Source organism: Aulonocara stuartgranti (genome assembly GCF_965226115.1).
Source record: "Aulonocara stuartgranti genome assembly, chromosome: 4".
NCBI classification, from domain to species: domain Eukaryota; kingdom Metazoa; phylum Chordata; class Actinopteri; order Cichliformes; family Cichlidae; genus Aulonocara; species Aulonocara stuartgranti.
The window spans coordinates 36244485-36257917 of NC_138942.1; positions in this window are offsets into that span (position 1 = coordinate 36244485).

Genomic DNA, 13433 nt, shown 5'->3' on the forward strand with positions numbered 1-13433 from the left:
AGGAACCGGCCCAATGAGCTGAATGACTTCCGACCGGTGGCACTGACGTCACATCTTATGAAGACTCTAGAGCGGCTCTTCCTCAACCTCCTCCGACCACAGGTACAACATGCCCAGGACCCACTACAGTTTGCATACAAGGCGGGTGTCGGAGTGGAGGATGCCATCCTGTACCTCCTACACAGAGCCCACTCACACCTGGATGGGGGAAAAGGCACGGTCAGGATCCTGTTTCTTGACTTTTCCAGTGCCTTTAATACCATCCGGCCCTGTATGCTTCAGGAAAAACTGAACAGGATGGAGGTGGACCCCTGCCTGGTGGCTTGGATCTCCGACTACCTCACCGACAGACCACAGTACGTCAGGCTGAAGGACATCACGTCTGACACAGTGGTCAGCAGCACAGGAGCACCACAGGGAACTGTGCTGTCCCCTCTTCTCTTCACCCTGTACACCTCTGACTTCTGCTACAACTCTGAATTATGCCACATTCAGAAGTTTGCAGATGACACGGCCATCATGGGGTGTATCTGGGATGATCAGGAAGAGGAGTACAGAAGTCTGGTGAGGAACTTTGTCGCATGGAGTCACACAAACCACCTGCAACTCAACACCTCAAAGACTAAGGAACTGGTTGTGGACTTCGGGAGGTCTAGAGCAGGTCCACTGCCGGTTCAGATAGAGGGGGAGGAGGTGGAGGTGGTCAACAAGTACAAGTACCTCGGGCTGTGGGTGGACAACAAACTGGACTGGTCATGCAACACAGAGCACCTGTATAAAAAAGCCCAAAGCCGACTGTACTTCCTCAGGAGGCTGAGGTCTTTTAACATCTGCAGGAAGCTCCTGAGGATGTTTTACCAGTCGGTGGTTGCTGGAGTACTTTTCTATGCTGTGGTGTGCTGGGGGAGCAGCACAGCAAAGAAGGACTCATCCAGGCTGGAGAAACTGATCAGGAGGGCTAGCTCTGTGGTCGGCATGAAGCTGGACACTCTGGTGACAGTGGCAGAGAAAAGGACATTAAAGAAACTGATGGACATTATGAACAATGCTGGGCATCCTCTGCACACGGCCATAAACAATCAGAAGAGTCTGTTCAGTGACAGGTTGCTTCTCCCAAAGACAAGAACTAACAGACTTAAAAACTCCTTTGTCCCACACGCCATCAGACTGTTTAACTCCTCTCTGGAGGGGAGAGGGAGGGGAAACAGGAGGACAAAGGAGGGGGGAACAACTAAGCTGTAGTGCCTCTTCACCTCACTGTACAATACCTTGTGCAATACTTTTTGTAAATAGTCAACAGTGCAATAGACTCAATACTTGAAATGTGCAATTCACTTGTATTTTTATTTTTATTCCTATTTATTCTATTTATCCCCTTTGTATATTTTATTTACATTTGTCTCTGTATTTATATATGTGTGTGTGTGTGTGTGTGTATATATATATATATATATATATATAAAAAAAACACCCAGCACGCCCCTGCGGGCGGTTTATCCTTCAAGCTCGGGTCCTCTACCAGAGGCCTGGGAGCTTGAGGGTCCTGCAGTATCTTAGCTGTTCCCAGGACTGCGCTCTTCTGGACAGAGATCTCCGATGTTATTCCCGGGATCTGCTGGAGCCACTCGCCTAGCTTGGGAGTCACCGCACCTAGTGCTCCGATTACCACGGGGACCACCGTTACCTTCACCCTCCACATCCTCTCGAGCTCTTCTCTGAGCCCTTGGTATTTCTCCAGCTTCTCGTGTTCCTTCTTCCTGATATTGCTGTCATTCGGAACCGCTACATCGATCACTACGGCCGTCTTGGTATTGCCCGTAGTGCTGCATTAACATCATCTAGCAGACCTTCTGAGGGTACTTCACGTAATCTTGGTAACCGGCTACGGGGGATCCAGGTTTCAAGCTTGGCCATGATCCTATTTTTCAGGTCAGTTCCTCTCGCACTCAACGATCCTTCTCCTATCGCACTTGGGGCTATGTACCCAATCTCGGGTGGGGGTGATGATATCTCCCCCCTGACCTGGCGTCCTGACTCCTCCTTGCCGTAGCATTTGTGTTGTACCTCGTCAATCTCTAGCTGTGAGAGCAGTCCCTTCTTTCGAATGTTGGAACACTGAGCTACTAGTTGTTTCGCTGTCATTGTGGATGTTGGGTATCGAAGAATCCATAGGTCCCTCATCCTATTCATGTAGCCCCTTCCGCCGGGGTTACTTGCGTAGTAGCATTCCAACAACGCCCTGTTTTCGTCCCTTGCCCACCGATGCCTTCTTGTTCCAGTAGCCCACTTTTCGTCAGGGTGCCCTGGTTCCTCAACACCTGACGCGGACCTTGTTGATCCGGGCGACGTCCGAGCCGGCATGCCTTCATATTTATCTGTCTCGCTCATGTCTGCGGTAGGCTTGCTTAGCATAGGGGGTCTAGCCTTAGGACCCTTACTGGATACAGACGCCCCAGGCAGGAATCGAACTTGCGATCCTCTGTTCCAAAGGCGTGTAGTTTAACCACTACGCTATCATATATATATATATATATATATATATATATATAATATTCTGTAACTGTAACTTCGGTCGTTGCTGTGCTTTTTTTGGAAGTCGAATTTCCCAGAGGAACCCACCCGAGGGATTAATAAAGTTCTATCTTATCTTATCTTATCTTATCACATGTGCAGGCACACTGGCACAGCACATGCGAGTGAAATTCTTGTGTGCGAGCCCCACAAGCAACAGAGATGTGCAAACACAACAACACAAACGAGCAAAATACAAGAATGGCCAACCTGAAACTAATAAATATATGTACAATATATAATAGTGTATGCATTTCTGGATGTGTATACTAAATATTTTCCTACGTGTGTGTGTGTGTGTGTGTGTGTGTGTGTGTGTGTGTATACACATTTTTACAAATTAAATAGTAAAAAAAAAAAATAATAATAATAATAATAAAATATATAAAATATACAGAGTTGAATATGTGCAAAACAAGTGGCATTTATATATCTCTACATCTCAGAGGTCAACTGAAAGTAGACACCCCATAAGACACACAGTATTTTCCTCAGGACTTCACAACTGCTGCAAGGTATATCGTTTTAACTTTTTATTTTTTCACCAGAATGTGCGTTGGAGCCGACTTTGCTACCCGCACAGAACGTTTCTGACAGTCGGGCGCTGCTTATACAATAGAGAAAAGCAACAATACAGAGTGTTTCTCTGCTCCAAGAAATCCGAGGGCCTTTCACACAGTAAGCATGTCTGTTATACCCAGGGCATAAATGTCTGTATGTCAGTGCTGATTATTCAAACCCTGTTTAAAATGTGCTGATGTATTTTTATTTTTTTGCACTAAGTAATCCCAAAATACAAGAATTTGTGTACACGCCATCCACTGATACACATACAATAGTAATGCTAATCTACTCGGTCTATTATTTAGCACGGTTATACCATTGTGAATTTAGCTATACGAATATGCTCAAGAGTCTATCATATGTTTAACATGCAACTAAAAATTCGAAAATATATATTTTTTAAATCAGTAACTTTGCAAATTTAGAGGAAATGTTTTCGGACAACATATGTGTCACATTTTAAACAGGGTTTAACAGAAACAGAAGCCAGTTGAGTCTAATAACAGATTAAATGCCATGTTGAGGCTGTCATTTTTAGCATCTACATGGATGTTAAAATCACCCACAATAATTATTTTATCTGAGCTCAGAACTAAATTAGATATAAAGTCTGAGAAATCAGACAGAAACTCTGTGTAAGGCCCAGGTGGACGATAGATGATAACAAGTAAGACTGGTTTCTGAGTTTCACAGCTGGGGTGGACAATGTTAAGCATCAGGCTTTCAAATGAATTAAAAGTCTGTCTGGGTCTTTCATTAATTAATAGGCTGGTGTGAAAAATTGCTGCCACACCTCCCCCTCGGCCTGTGCTTCGAGGTTTCTGGTAGTTAGAATGACTCGGGGGTGTTGATTCATTTAAACTAACATAATCATCCTGCTGCAACCAGGTTTCTGTAAGGCAGAGTAAATCAATTTGTTGATCAATTATTAAGTCATGTACTAACAGAGACTTGGAGGAGAGAGACCTAATATTTAATAATCCACATTTCACTGTTTTACTCTTTGGTTCAGATGTGGATACTTTATTGTTCTTTCTTTGTAATTGTTTATGTTTAAGTTGTTTGTTGCTGGTTTTTAGTTTGTGTCAGCTTCCAAAAAGACAAAAAACAGTCTCTATGGAGATGGGTTTTTGGGGGGGGTAGCAGGAGGAGAGAAGCTGCAGAGAGGCGTGTAAGACTGCAGCTCTGCTTCCTGGTCCCAACTCTGGATAGTCATATTTTGGGGGGTTTAATATTATTATTAGGATGTCCAAAAAACTTGATGAAAAGCCTTCAGTTAATCCAAAATGCTGCAGCAAGAGTCCTGACAGGGACTAGAAAGACAGAGCATATTTCTCCTGTGTTGGCTTCCCTTCATTGGCTTCCTGTTAAATCCAGAATTCAAAATCCTGCTCCTCACATACAAGGTCCTAAATAATCAGGCCCCATCTTATCTTAATGACCTTGTAGTACCATATCACCCTATTAGAGCACTTCGCTCTCGCTCTGCAGGCCTACTTGTTGTTCCTAGAGTATTTAAAAGTAGAATGGGAGGCAGAGCCTTCAGTTTTCAGGCCCCTCTTCTGTGGAACCAGCTTCCAGTTTGGATTCAGGAGACAAACACTATCTCTACTTTCAAGATTAGGCTTCAAACTTTCCTTTTTGCTAAAGCATATAGTTAGGGCTGGACCAGGTGACCCTGAATCCTCCCTTAGTTATGCTGCAATAGATGTAGGCTGCCGGGGGATTCCCATGATGCATTGAGTTTTTCCTTTCCAGTCACCTTTCTCACTCACTATGTGTTAATAGACCTCTCTGCATTGAATCATATCTGTTATTAATCTCTGTCTCTCTTCCACAGCATCTCGAGATCACAATTCGGATTGTCAATATAACACCCAGCCAAGAAGGTAGATGAAACCTCAAACTGTCCCACAAGGAGGGGACACAACACTGGCTCAGAAGACAGGTCAACATGGTGGCTGACTGGGAACGTGTCTCGATGACGCTAAACTACGGGTGTCACTTTTCGCCTTTCTTTTCCTTTTTGTCGTCTCTCTTGGCAAAGACGGACTACTCGGCACACGAAGCGCCCAAGCCTCTACGGAGGAAGCGGTGGAGGCTTGCGACATATACTACAACTATGATAAAACTAGCTAAACGTTTGCAGTCGTTAGCCCAGAAATACCCTCACGTAGCTGGCCTGTCGACTGTGGGGCAGTCCGTGGAGGGCAGGCAGCTGTGGGTGATGCGGATCGCCAGGGACCCCGACAGAAAGTCACTGGGGAAACCTAAATTTGGATACGTTGGGAACATGCACGGCAACGAGGCCGTGTCCAGACAGGTGCTGGTTTGCCTGCTGGCCAGATACGGGGAGGAAGAGCGCATCACTGAACTGGTTAACGGCACGGATGTTTGCATCGTGCCCGGCATGAGTCCCGACGGCTTTGAGAGGTCCACAGAGGGGGACTGCAGTGGTGATCACAGCGGTCGAAATAACGCCAAAAATAAGGACCTAAGCGGAGGTGTGGTGGATCATAAATTTGATTAGTTTTGAAGTTGTACATCTCTGTTCCTTACATTTCATGTCATGCCCTTATTAATGTTTTATTTGTTGCTTTGACTGTTTTCAAATAGAATATGCAGTGGGAATATAGAGGGAGATAAGCAGTGAAAGTTTTGCCTGGGTTGATTGTGCGTCGATCCATTGTTAATGCCTCAGGGCTCCAGTAGGTGGGTTCGCGCGCTTCCTCCTTCACTCAATACAGACGAGTGAGAGTGAGAGCTGCGTGTCTGTGCCGTTCTTTCACCTCTCCTCACTATTTCCCCTGTTTAAGGTAACTGTCATGCACAAATCTGTAAAAATGTGTGTTACTGTTGATTATTACATTGTTATCATTGTTCATTGTAGCGGAAGATGTGAATTGCAGACTATTTTGCTGAAAAGTTCCAGTTAAACTCTGTTGCTGCGTATGCTAGTTTTCGCTATTACTCCGCCATATTGTGTGAAGATTTTTCTGTTACTATCTGTATAAGTTAACTACTGAAAGACATGCAGTACTTAAAGTATTATTTCATTGCTGTGGAAAGTTAGTGACTGTGTCAGCTAACATGTGCGAGTTAAAAAGATGTTTTTGTCTAATGCTACAGTTCATGTTATCTAAAGTATTCTCATCAGCTAATGCAGCGAACAATAGTGACTTAGTTTGGATACAGTTGTCCTGAGACTGAGTGCATCCATAAGAATATTGTTTTGGTTGTATTGCTTCTGAAACTCAATACAGACGAGTGAGAGTGAGAGCTGCGTGTCTGTGCCGTTCTTTCACCTCTCCTCACTATTTCCCCTGTTTAAGGGCACAACAGAGGCTTTCCTGACCAGTTCGACAAGTCTAGGCAAGTCTAGGCAAGTCTAGGCAAGGCAAGTTTATTTGTATAGCACAATTCAACAACAAGGTGGTTCAAAGTGCTTTACAGAGACATTAGATTTGTGCTGTCGGGGGGCCTGCATGGTGGCACTGTGGTTGCCAGTTACCCTTTTGATGACTCAGCCTCCCACGAGCAAGAAGGTCACTACAGCCCGTCGGCAGACGATGGTCTGTTTCGCCAACTGGCCCTGGTATATAGGGAGTGCAGAATTATTAGGCAAGATGTATTTTTGAGAAATTTTATTATTGAACAACAAACATGTTCTCAATGAACCCAAAAAACTCATTACTATCAAAGCTGAATGTTTTTGGAAGTAGTTTTTAGTTTGTTTTTAGTTTTAGCTATTTTAGGGGGATATCTGTGTGTGCAGGTGACTATTACTGTGCATAATTATTAGGCAACTTAACAAAAAACAAATATATACCCATTTCAATTATTTATTTTTACCAGTGACACCAATATAACATCTCCACATTCACCAATATACATTTTTAATTGCACCTTAGAACACACATTCATCAACACTACAATGAGCGGGTGGAGGGAGGTTTGGAGTCTTCTCTCACCCCCATTCTCTGCGGCCTGCTGGAGCGGGGGGGCTAGGAGGAGGAGTTGGCAGTCCGACTGCGGTCTGGAGTGTGGGGCCTCCCTGCTGCTGCGGAGTCGGGGCGGTCTGCCTCCCCCCACGGCAGGGAAAAGGGTAACACCACCTGGGTCTGGGTGCAGTTCCCCCCTCCAGGGGCAAGGGTACCTAGACCCGGTTTGTAGAGTACGCTTGGGGAGTGTGATTGTGTGTACAGCGTCTCTTTATGTCTGTCTCCACGTTGGTTGAGTGTGGAGTAAGTGCATATGAGAGCATGAGGGTGGGAATGGATGTTTGTGTCTGTGTGTGCCTGTATGTCTGTGTCTATATGTCAGGTTTGGTGTCAGGCGCCACCTCTCTGGGGACATCTCAGGCCCTCCAAGGTTTGGAGGCCTATCTCCACCTACCACCACTTCCCCTGCCAGTGGCGGACTCCCTCAGACATCGGTGCGTTGGTGGTTCTTTGTGTCTGGGGGTGGGCGTCCAGGTACACACCGGCTCACTCCTTGGCGGCCGCTTATCGGGGCCTGGAGCCTGGGGCTCGCTCGGGCCACTTCGGAGGTGGGGTGCCCCCGGCCTCTCGGCCTGGGGCTCGGTCACTCAGGCGCGGCTGGCTGGCGGCGGAGCTCACGGGCGCGTCACTGCAACTCCCCCTGGCTTCTGCTCCGCGGCTGCTGAATGAGCCCTCATCTGGGACTCTCCTCAGCTCTTACTGGGACAGTGGCGCGGCTGCCCCTCTGTTGGTCTTCCTTGGTCTCTTGTGTTCTGGGGGCCTCTGGATGTCTGGAGTTTTGATCTCCTCCATACCCGCTTCACACCCTGGAGGACGGGGCTGTGGCTCCCCCACACTCCCTAGCAGATCATTACATGGAGAAACCTTTGGAATGCAAGCATGCTGATCCACACAGGTATGCACACAGGTGTACACACGGGTATTCACAGACACAGACTACAGCTTTCTTGGCTGCTGCCTCAAAGCACACTGTGCGCTGTCTATCTTGCGTGCTGCACAATATCGTTTATTATTTAGTAACTATTGATATCTATGGCTAGCTAGTTTATTGTGATGGTGCTTTTTTTTTTTTTTTATTATGTTGCTCTTTGTTGTTTGCTGTCTCCTCTGTTTTTTTTTTCTCCATACAGGTGACCCAGGTGTTTTTTGTTTTGTTTGTTTGTTTTTTTTTTCTTTTCTTTCTTCCCCCCTTCTCACCGTCTCTTCTCCCCTTTGGTTTTCTTTCTCTCCCTCTCTTTCTTTCATTCTTTCTCCCTGTCCTATCCCCCAGTCATGTCTGTCCCGTTTGTAGCAACTGAAAATAAAATAAATTCATAATTATAATAAAGGTCAATCAAATGGACCAATATGGCAAGGCCATGATGATCCACTTGGTAAAATAAATCCGCTTGGCATCTTTCTTGGCCTTAAGACAACAATTCTGACGGCTAAAGATCCAAACGGGACACAAAAAAAAAAAAAAAAAAAAAATACATTTCTGACATTCAAAAACAAAACAAAAACAAATCAGCGACCAATATAGCCACCTTTCTTTGCAAGGACACTCAAAAGCCTGCCATCCATGGATTCTGTCAGTGTTTTGATCTGTTCACCATCAACATTGCGTGCAGCAGCAACCACAGCCTCCCAGACACTGTTCAGAGAGGTGTACTGTTTTCCCTCCTTGTAAATCTCACATTTGATGATGGACCACAGGTTCTCAATGGGGTTCAGATCAGGTGAACAAGGAGGCCATGTCATTAGTTTTTCTTCTTTTATACCCTTTCTTGCAGCCACGCTGTGGAGTACTTGGACGCGTGTGATGGAGCATTGTCCTGCATGAAAATCATGTTTTTCTTGAAGGATGCAGACTTCTTCCTGTACCACTGCTTGAAGAAGGTGTCTTCCAGAAACTGGCAGTAGGACTGGGAGTTGAGCTTGACTCCATCCTCAACCCGAAAAGGCCCCACAAGCTCATCTTTGATGATACCAGCCCAAACCAGTACTCCACCTCCACCTTGCTGGCGTCTGAGTGGGACTGGAGCTCTCTGCCCTTTACCAGTCCAGCCACGGGCCCATCCATCTGGCCCATCAAGACTCACTCTCATTTCATCAGTCCATAAAACCTTAGAAAAACCAGTCCTGAGATATTTCTTGGCCCAGTCTTGACGTTTCAGCTTGTGTGTCTTGTTCAGTGGTGGTCATCTTTCAGCCTTTCTTACCTTGGCCATGTCTCTGAGTATTGCACACCTTGTGCTTTTGGGCACTCCAGTGATGTTGCAGCTCTGAAATATGGCCAAACTGGTGGCAAGTGGCATCTTGGCAGCTGCACGCTTGACTTTTCTCAGTTCATGGGCAGTTATTTTGCGCCTTGGTTTTTCCACACGCTTCTTGCGACCCTGTTGACTATTTTGAATGAAACGCTTGATTGTTCGATGAGCTTCGAGGTGCAGGAACAGTCTGTGGAGCAAGAGACACCATACTTCTTACTCCTCTCAAAGGGAACAAGGTGGGATTTTACATCTTTTAGAAACTTCTCAAACGTGATTATCAGTAGAGATCTCATTTCAACTGATTTAACTGATTTATTCATTCCATATTACTGGTTTATTTCCCATTCCCCCCCCCTCCAAAGAGATTGGGAACTAAGAGAAATCAGTCTGTAATCCTACAAAAAAAATCTGTGAAAAGAAAATGTTTTGTTGTTCTTCTGCTTCTTTTATCTGGAAATGTGCAACCTAATCCTGGTCCAGATTGCAAATTCTTAAGTACTCCTTGTGATTTTAAAACTCGAACAGGTCTTGGTATCACTCATTTAAATGTCAGAAGTCTTCTTCCCAAACTTGATTTTGTGAAAATTTGGATGAAAGTTAGATACTGATATTCTTATATTATCAGAAACCTGGCTTACTAAATCAATTATTGACAAAGACATTGCAATAATGGGCTATAATCTTTTCCGTTGCGACTGCCCCAGAAAGGGTGGCGGTGTTGCAATTTATGTAAAAAGCAAATTCCATGTTACTGTCGATTCATCGGTACCTGTTCGTAAACAGTTTGAACTTCTTGCCCTCAAGCTCCAACTTTTCAAGGGCTATTTTATTACCATTGTGGGCTGTTATAGACCCCCCTCTGCTAGTAGTGAGGCTTTAGTTTCACTTAGTGAAAAACTATCTACTTTAGATTTTAATGGAATTGTGCTGGCCGGAGATTTCAACTGGGACTGGTTGTCCTCTGCCTCAGACAGTTTTAAATCCATGTGTGATTCATATAATCTCACACAACTAATTTACAGCACATCTCGTCCAAATCTTAAATGCCCAGAAAAGTCATCACTTATTGATTTATTTTTAACTAATATGCCGTATAAATATTCTCACACTGGGGTTTTCGCAAATGATATCAGTGACCACTGTGTGGTAGCTGTAGTCAGACAATTGAAGCTCCCAAAATCAAGGCCACAAATAGCTTTTAAAAAGATGTAACAATGTGACATAATGCAATATAATAGTGTCAGTTACACATTGTGGGTTGCACTGTGGCCACACAGCAAAAATGCCAGTGTTGATTTTTCAGTGTTAGCAGAATTCAACAGAGTTCCGAGTTAGTTCAACACTTAATCGAGTTAAAATAACACATCGGGAGTTGATTCCTGAAAAGTGTTAGTGTGGATTTTAGTCGTTACTGCATTTTAACACTGTGGGTGTTAAATTAGACCACACCTTCATTTCCTGTGGAGCTCCGCATTCCAGAATCTTCGGTCGCCACTTTTTCTTGCTGCTGCGGTAAGTTTTATTCGGTTAAATATTAAGTTTTAGATTGATGTTAGAGCAGGTAACATGATAACTAGTAAAAAAAATATTATTTATATCAAAATACATCATCTTTAAGTGTCATATTTGAATTTTAACTGTTTTTGTTAAGCTGGGCTACTGCTAGCTAGAACTCTGCAAAGTACCAGTTTCTTTCCTAATATTCATTTAGCATAATCTGGCTGTTGGCAGACTGTAATGAATATTACTTGTTAATATATGTCACAGTTTTTATTAAATGCCTTTTATTTATTTTCGAATTAAACTGCTAAAGCCTTAGGGTCAGTGGTCTCAAACTCGCGGCCCAGAGGCCACTTACGGCCCACGTCAGGTCAGGTGAGGTGAAGAAGTATAATGCAATTTGGCCCTTAAAGTGACTTTTTTTTGTCATTAGCCAAAAATGATTTAATATGAAGGCAATAAGGGCAGAGTGTTACGGGCCCTCATAGGCAGCGTAGTCCGTGCTGCGGGGAGAACGTGGAACTGCCCCTCCCGTTGTGTGTTTGAGCGCGAGAGAGGGAGAAAGTAGGAGCTGTTACCGAGGAGAAATGGAAGAAGAAAGCATGTAAATATAATAATAACCACTGCCGCCAAAATGAGTGCCTGGTTGTAAGAAAGCTGTTAAGACTCGACTGTACACTGTGTTCGCTGACAGTAAAGCTACAAGCCCGACAACCCGACGTATTAGCCAGAGGTGTCATTACCACGGTTCAGAGCCGCGGACCTGGCCGAGGTAACAAGAGAGTACAAACAGGTGGTTTGATTGGCTTTGTTAGTTCAGCGAGAGTCAAAAACTAATGTGAACACTTATTTCTGCATTTTTATTTTGTTAAATATGAACACAATTAAAGCAGAAGTGCTGCAAAGTGTCTGACCAGAAAGAGAGGACCATTGTGTTCATTTGGTAGTTCAATTAAAGGCATCGGTTAGTTAAGAGTGAGGGGGGGGGAATGCGTTCATATTTGCAGTTTTGTCTTGTGATACAATATTTGAAATTTAAAAACGAACAAACCAAACGCTACATTGTCAGGAATATTTGTGGGTGTTTTCTTTGTGGTTTCTGTTTTTTTGAAGTAGCCCTCCAATGAGATGACAGCTCATTTAAGTTTGAGACCCTTCCTTAGGTGAACTAGGATGCTTAAGGGTAACCTGGGAGTTACATTACACTATAATGGCCCCTACATCTTGTAAATTATGGGAATTTCATCATAGTGCGCATTTCTGTAGCCAGTAGGTATTTTTCTTTTTTTTTAGATTTACATTTGTTTGTGGTACATTAAGCATTTTCTAGTCTAAAAATGAATAACAGGGTTATATTAGGGTTTGTTAGAGAGTGGGGAGGGGTTTTATGGCGTAAAATATATAAAAATAATAAAATAGAAATATGGTTCCTACTAACCCCTGTGATAGTTGAGAGAATACTGTATTGCAGTCATGTTACACAGCTTGTACTACTTAAAAATGGACCAAGGATGTTTTTTCTTAACAAAATTAATTTAAGCTCAGTCTAAAGGGACTAGACATGCTAGATATTTTGCAAAGAAATGGTGTTATATGCTGGACCTTATTTTACTCTTGGAAGGTGGTGATATGCTGGTTCCTGAGAAGAGATGAAGTAATCAAAGTCAGCTTTTCAAGACAGCCCCAAGACTCTTCGCAACTTGTGTTCAAATGTGAGGCCGTTGTCAGGTGATAAATGCAAGGAAGAGGTACTCAACTGACATGAAACGTGTCAAAGACAACATGAAGGTGACATTTCAACATAGGCAAAAACTGGTTCAAGAACCTGCCACAGCTTCTGCTGTCCTGGACCTTTTCCCAAGATTTCTGGATACACCTGGCTTGGTAAGGCATAAAATGATTTAATGACCGCTTTGTGGTTCCTTTGTTTGTTTTCTTGTTAAAGTGTTGTTTCTGTTGTTACACTTTGTGTTTAAGATTGACCAAGACTTCACAATGCTGTTTGTTGGGGAGGAAGTGTCTGCAAAGTTCTTTGCAAAGTGGCCAACATTCTTCAAGCCAAGGATCATCAAAGATTGCAAAAATCTGTCTCAGAGTACAGAATTGGATCAGCTGCTCATTTCTGCACAGCGTTACTCTGACGAGGGTGGTAAGTGTAAGTTGGAAATGGTAGATTTTGCATGCCTTTACAGCATTTGCTTAATTCCCACAACACAATATATCACTGGACCATACTGGTAAACCTTTACTACAAATTGGAATACAGCTGTCCATTTTCTAAATCACATTGGGTTTCTGTTCATTTCTGTATGGTATGAAAACAAGCTTACAAACATGTTAAACTTGAAATGACATTTAAATGGTAAATGGCCTGCATTTGTATAGCGCTTTTCTAGTCCATAGGACCCCAAAGCGCTTTACACTACATTCAGTCATTCACCCATTCACACACACATTCACACACTGGCGATAGCAAGCTACATTGTAGCCACAGCTGCCCTGGGGCACACTGACAGAGGCGAGGCTGCCGGACACAGGCGCCACC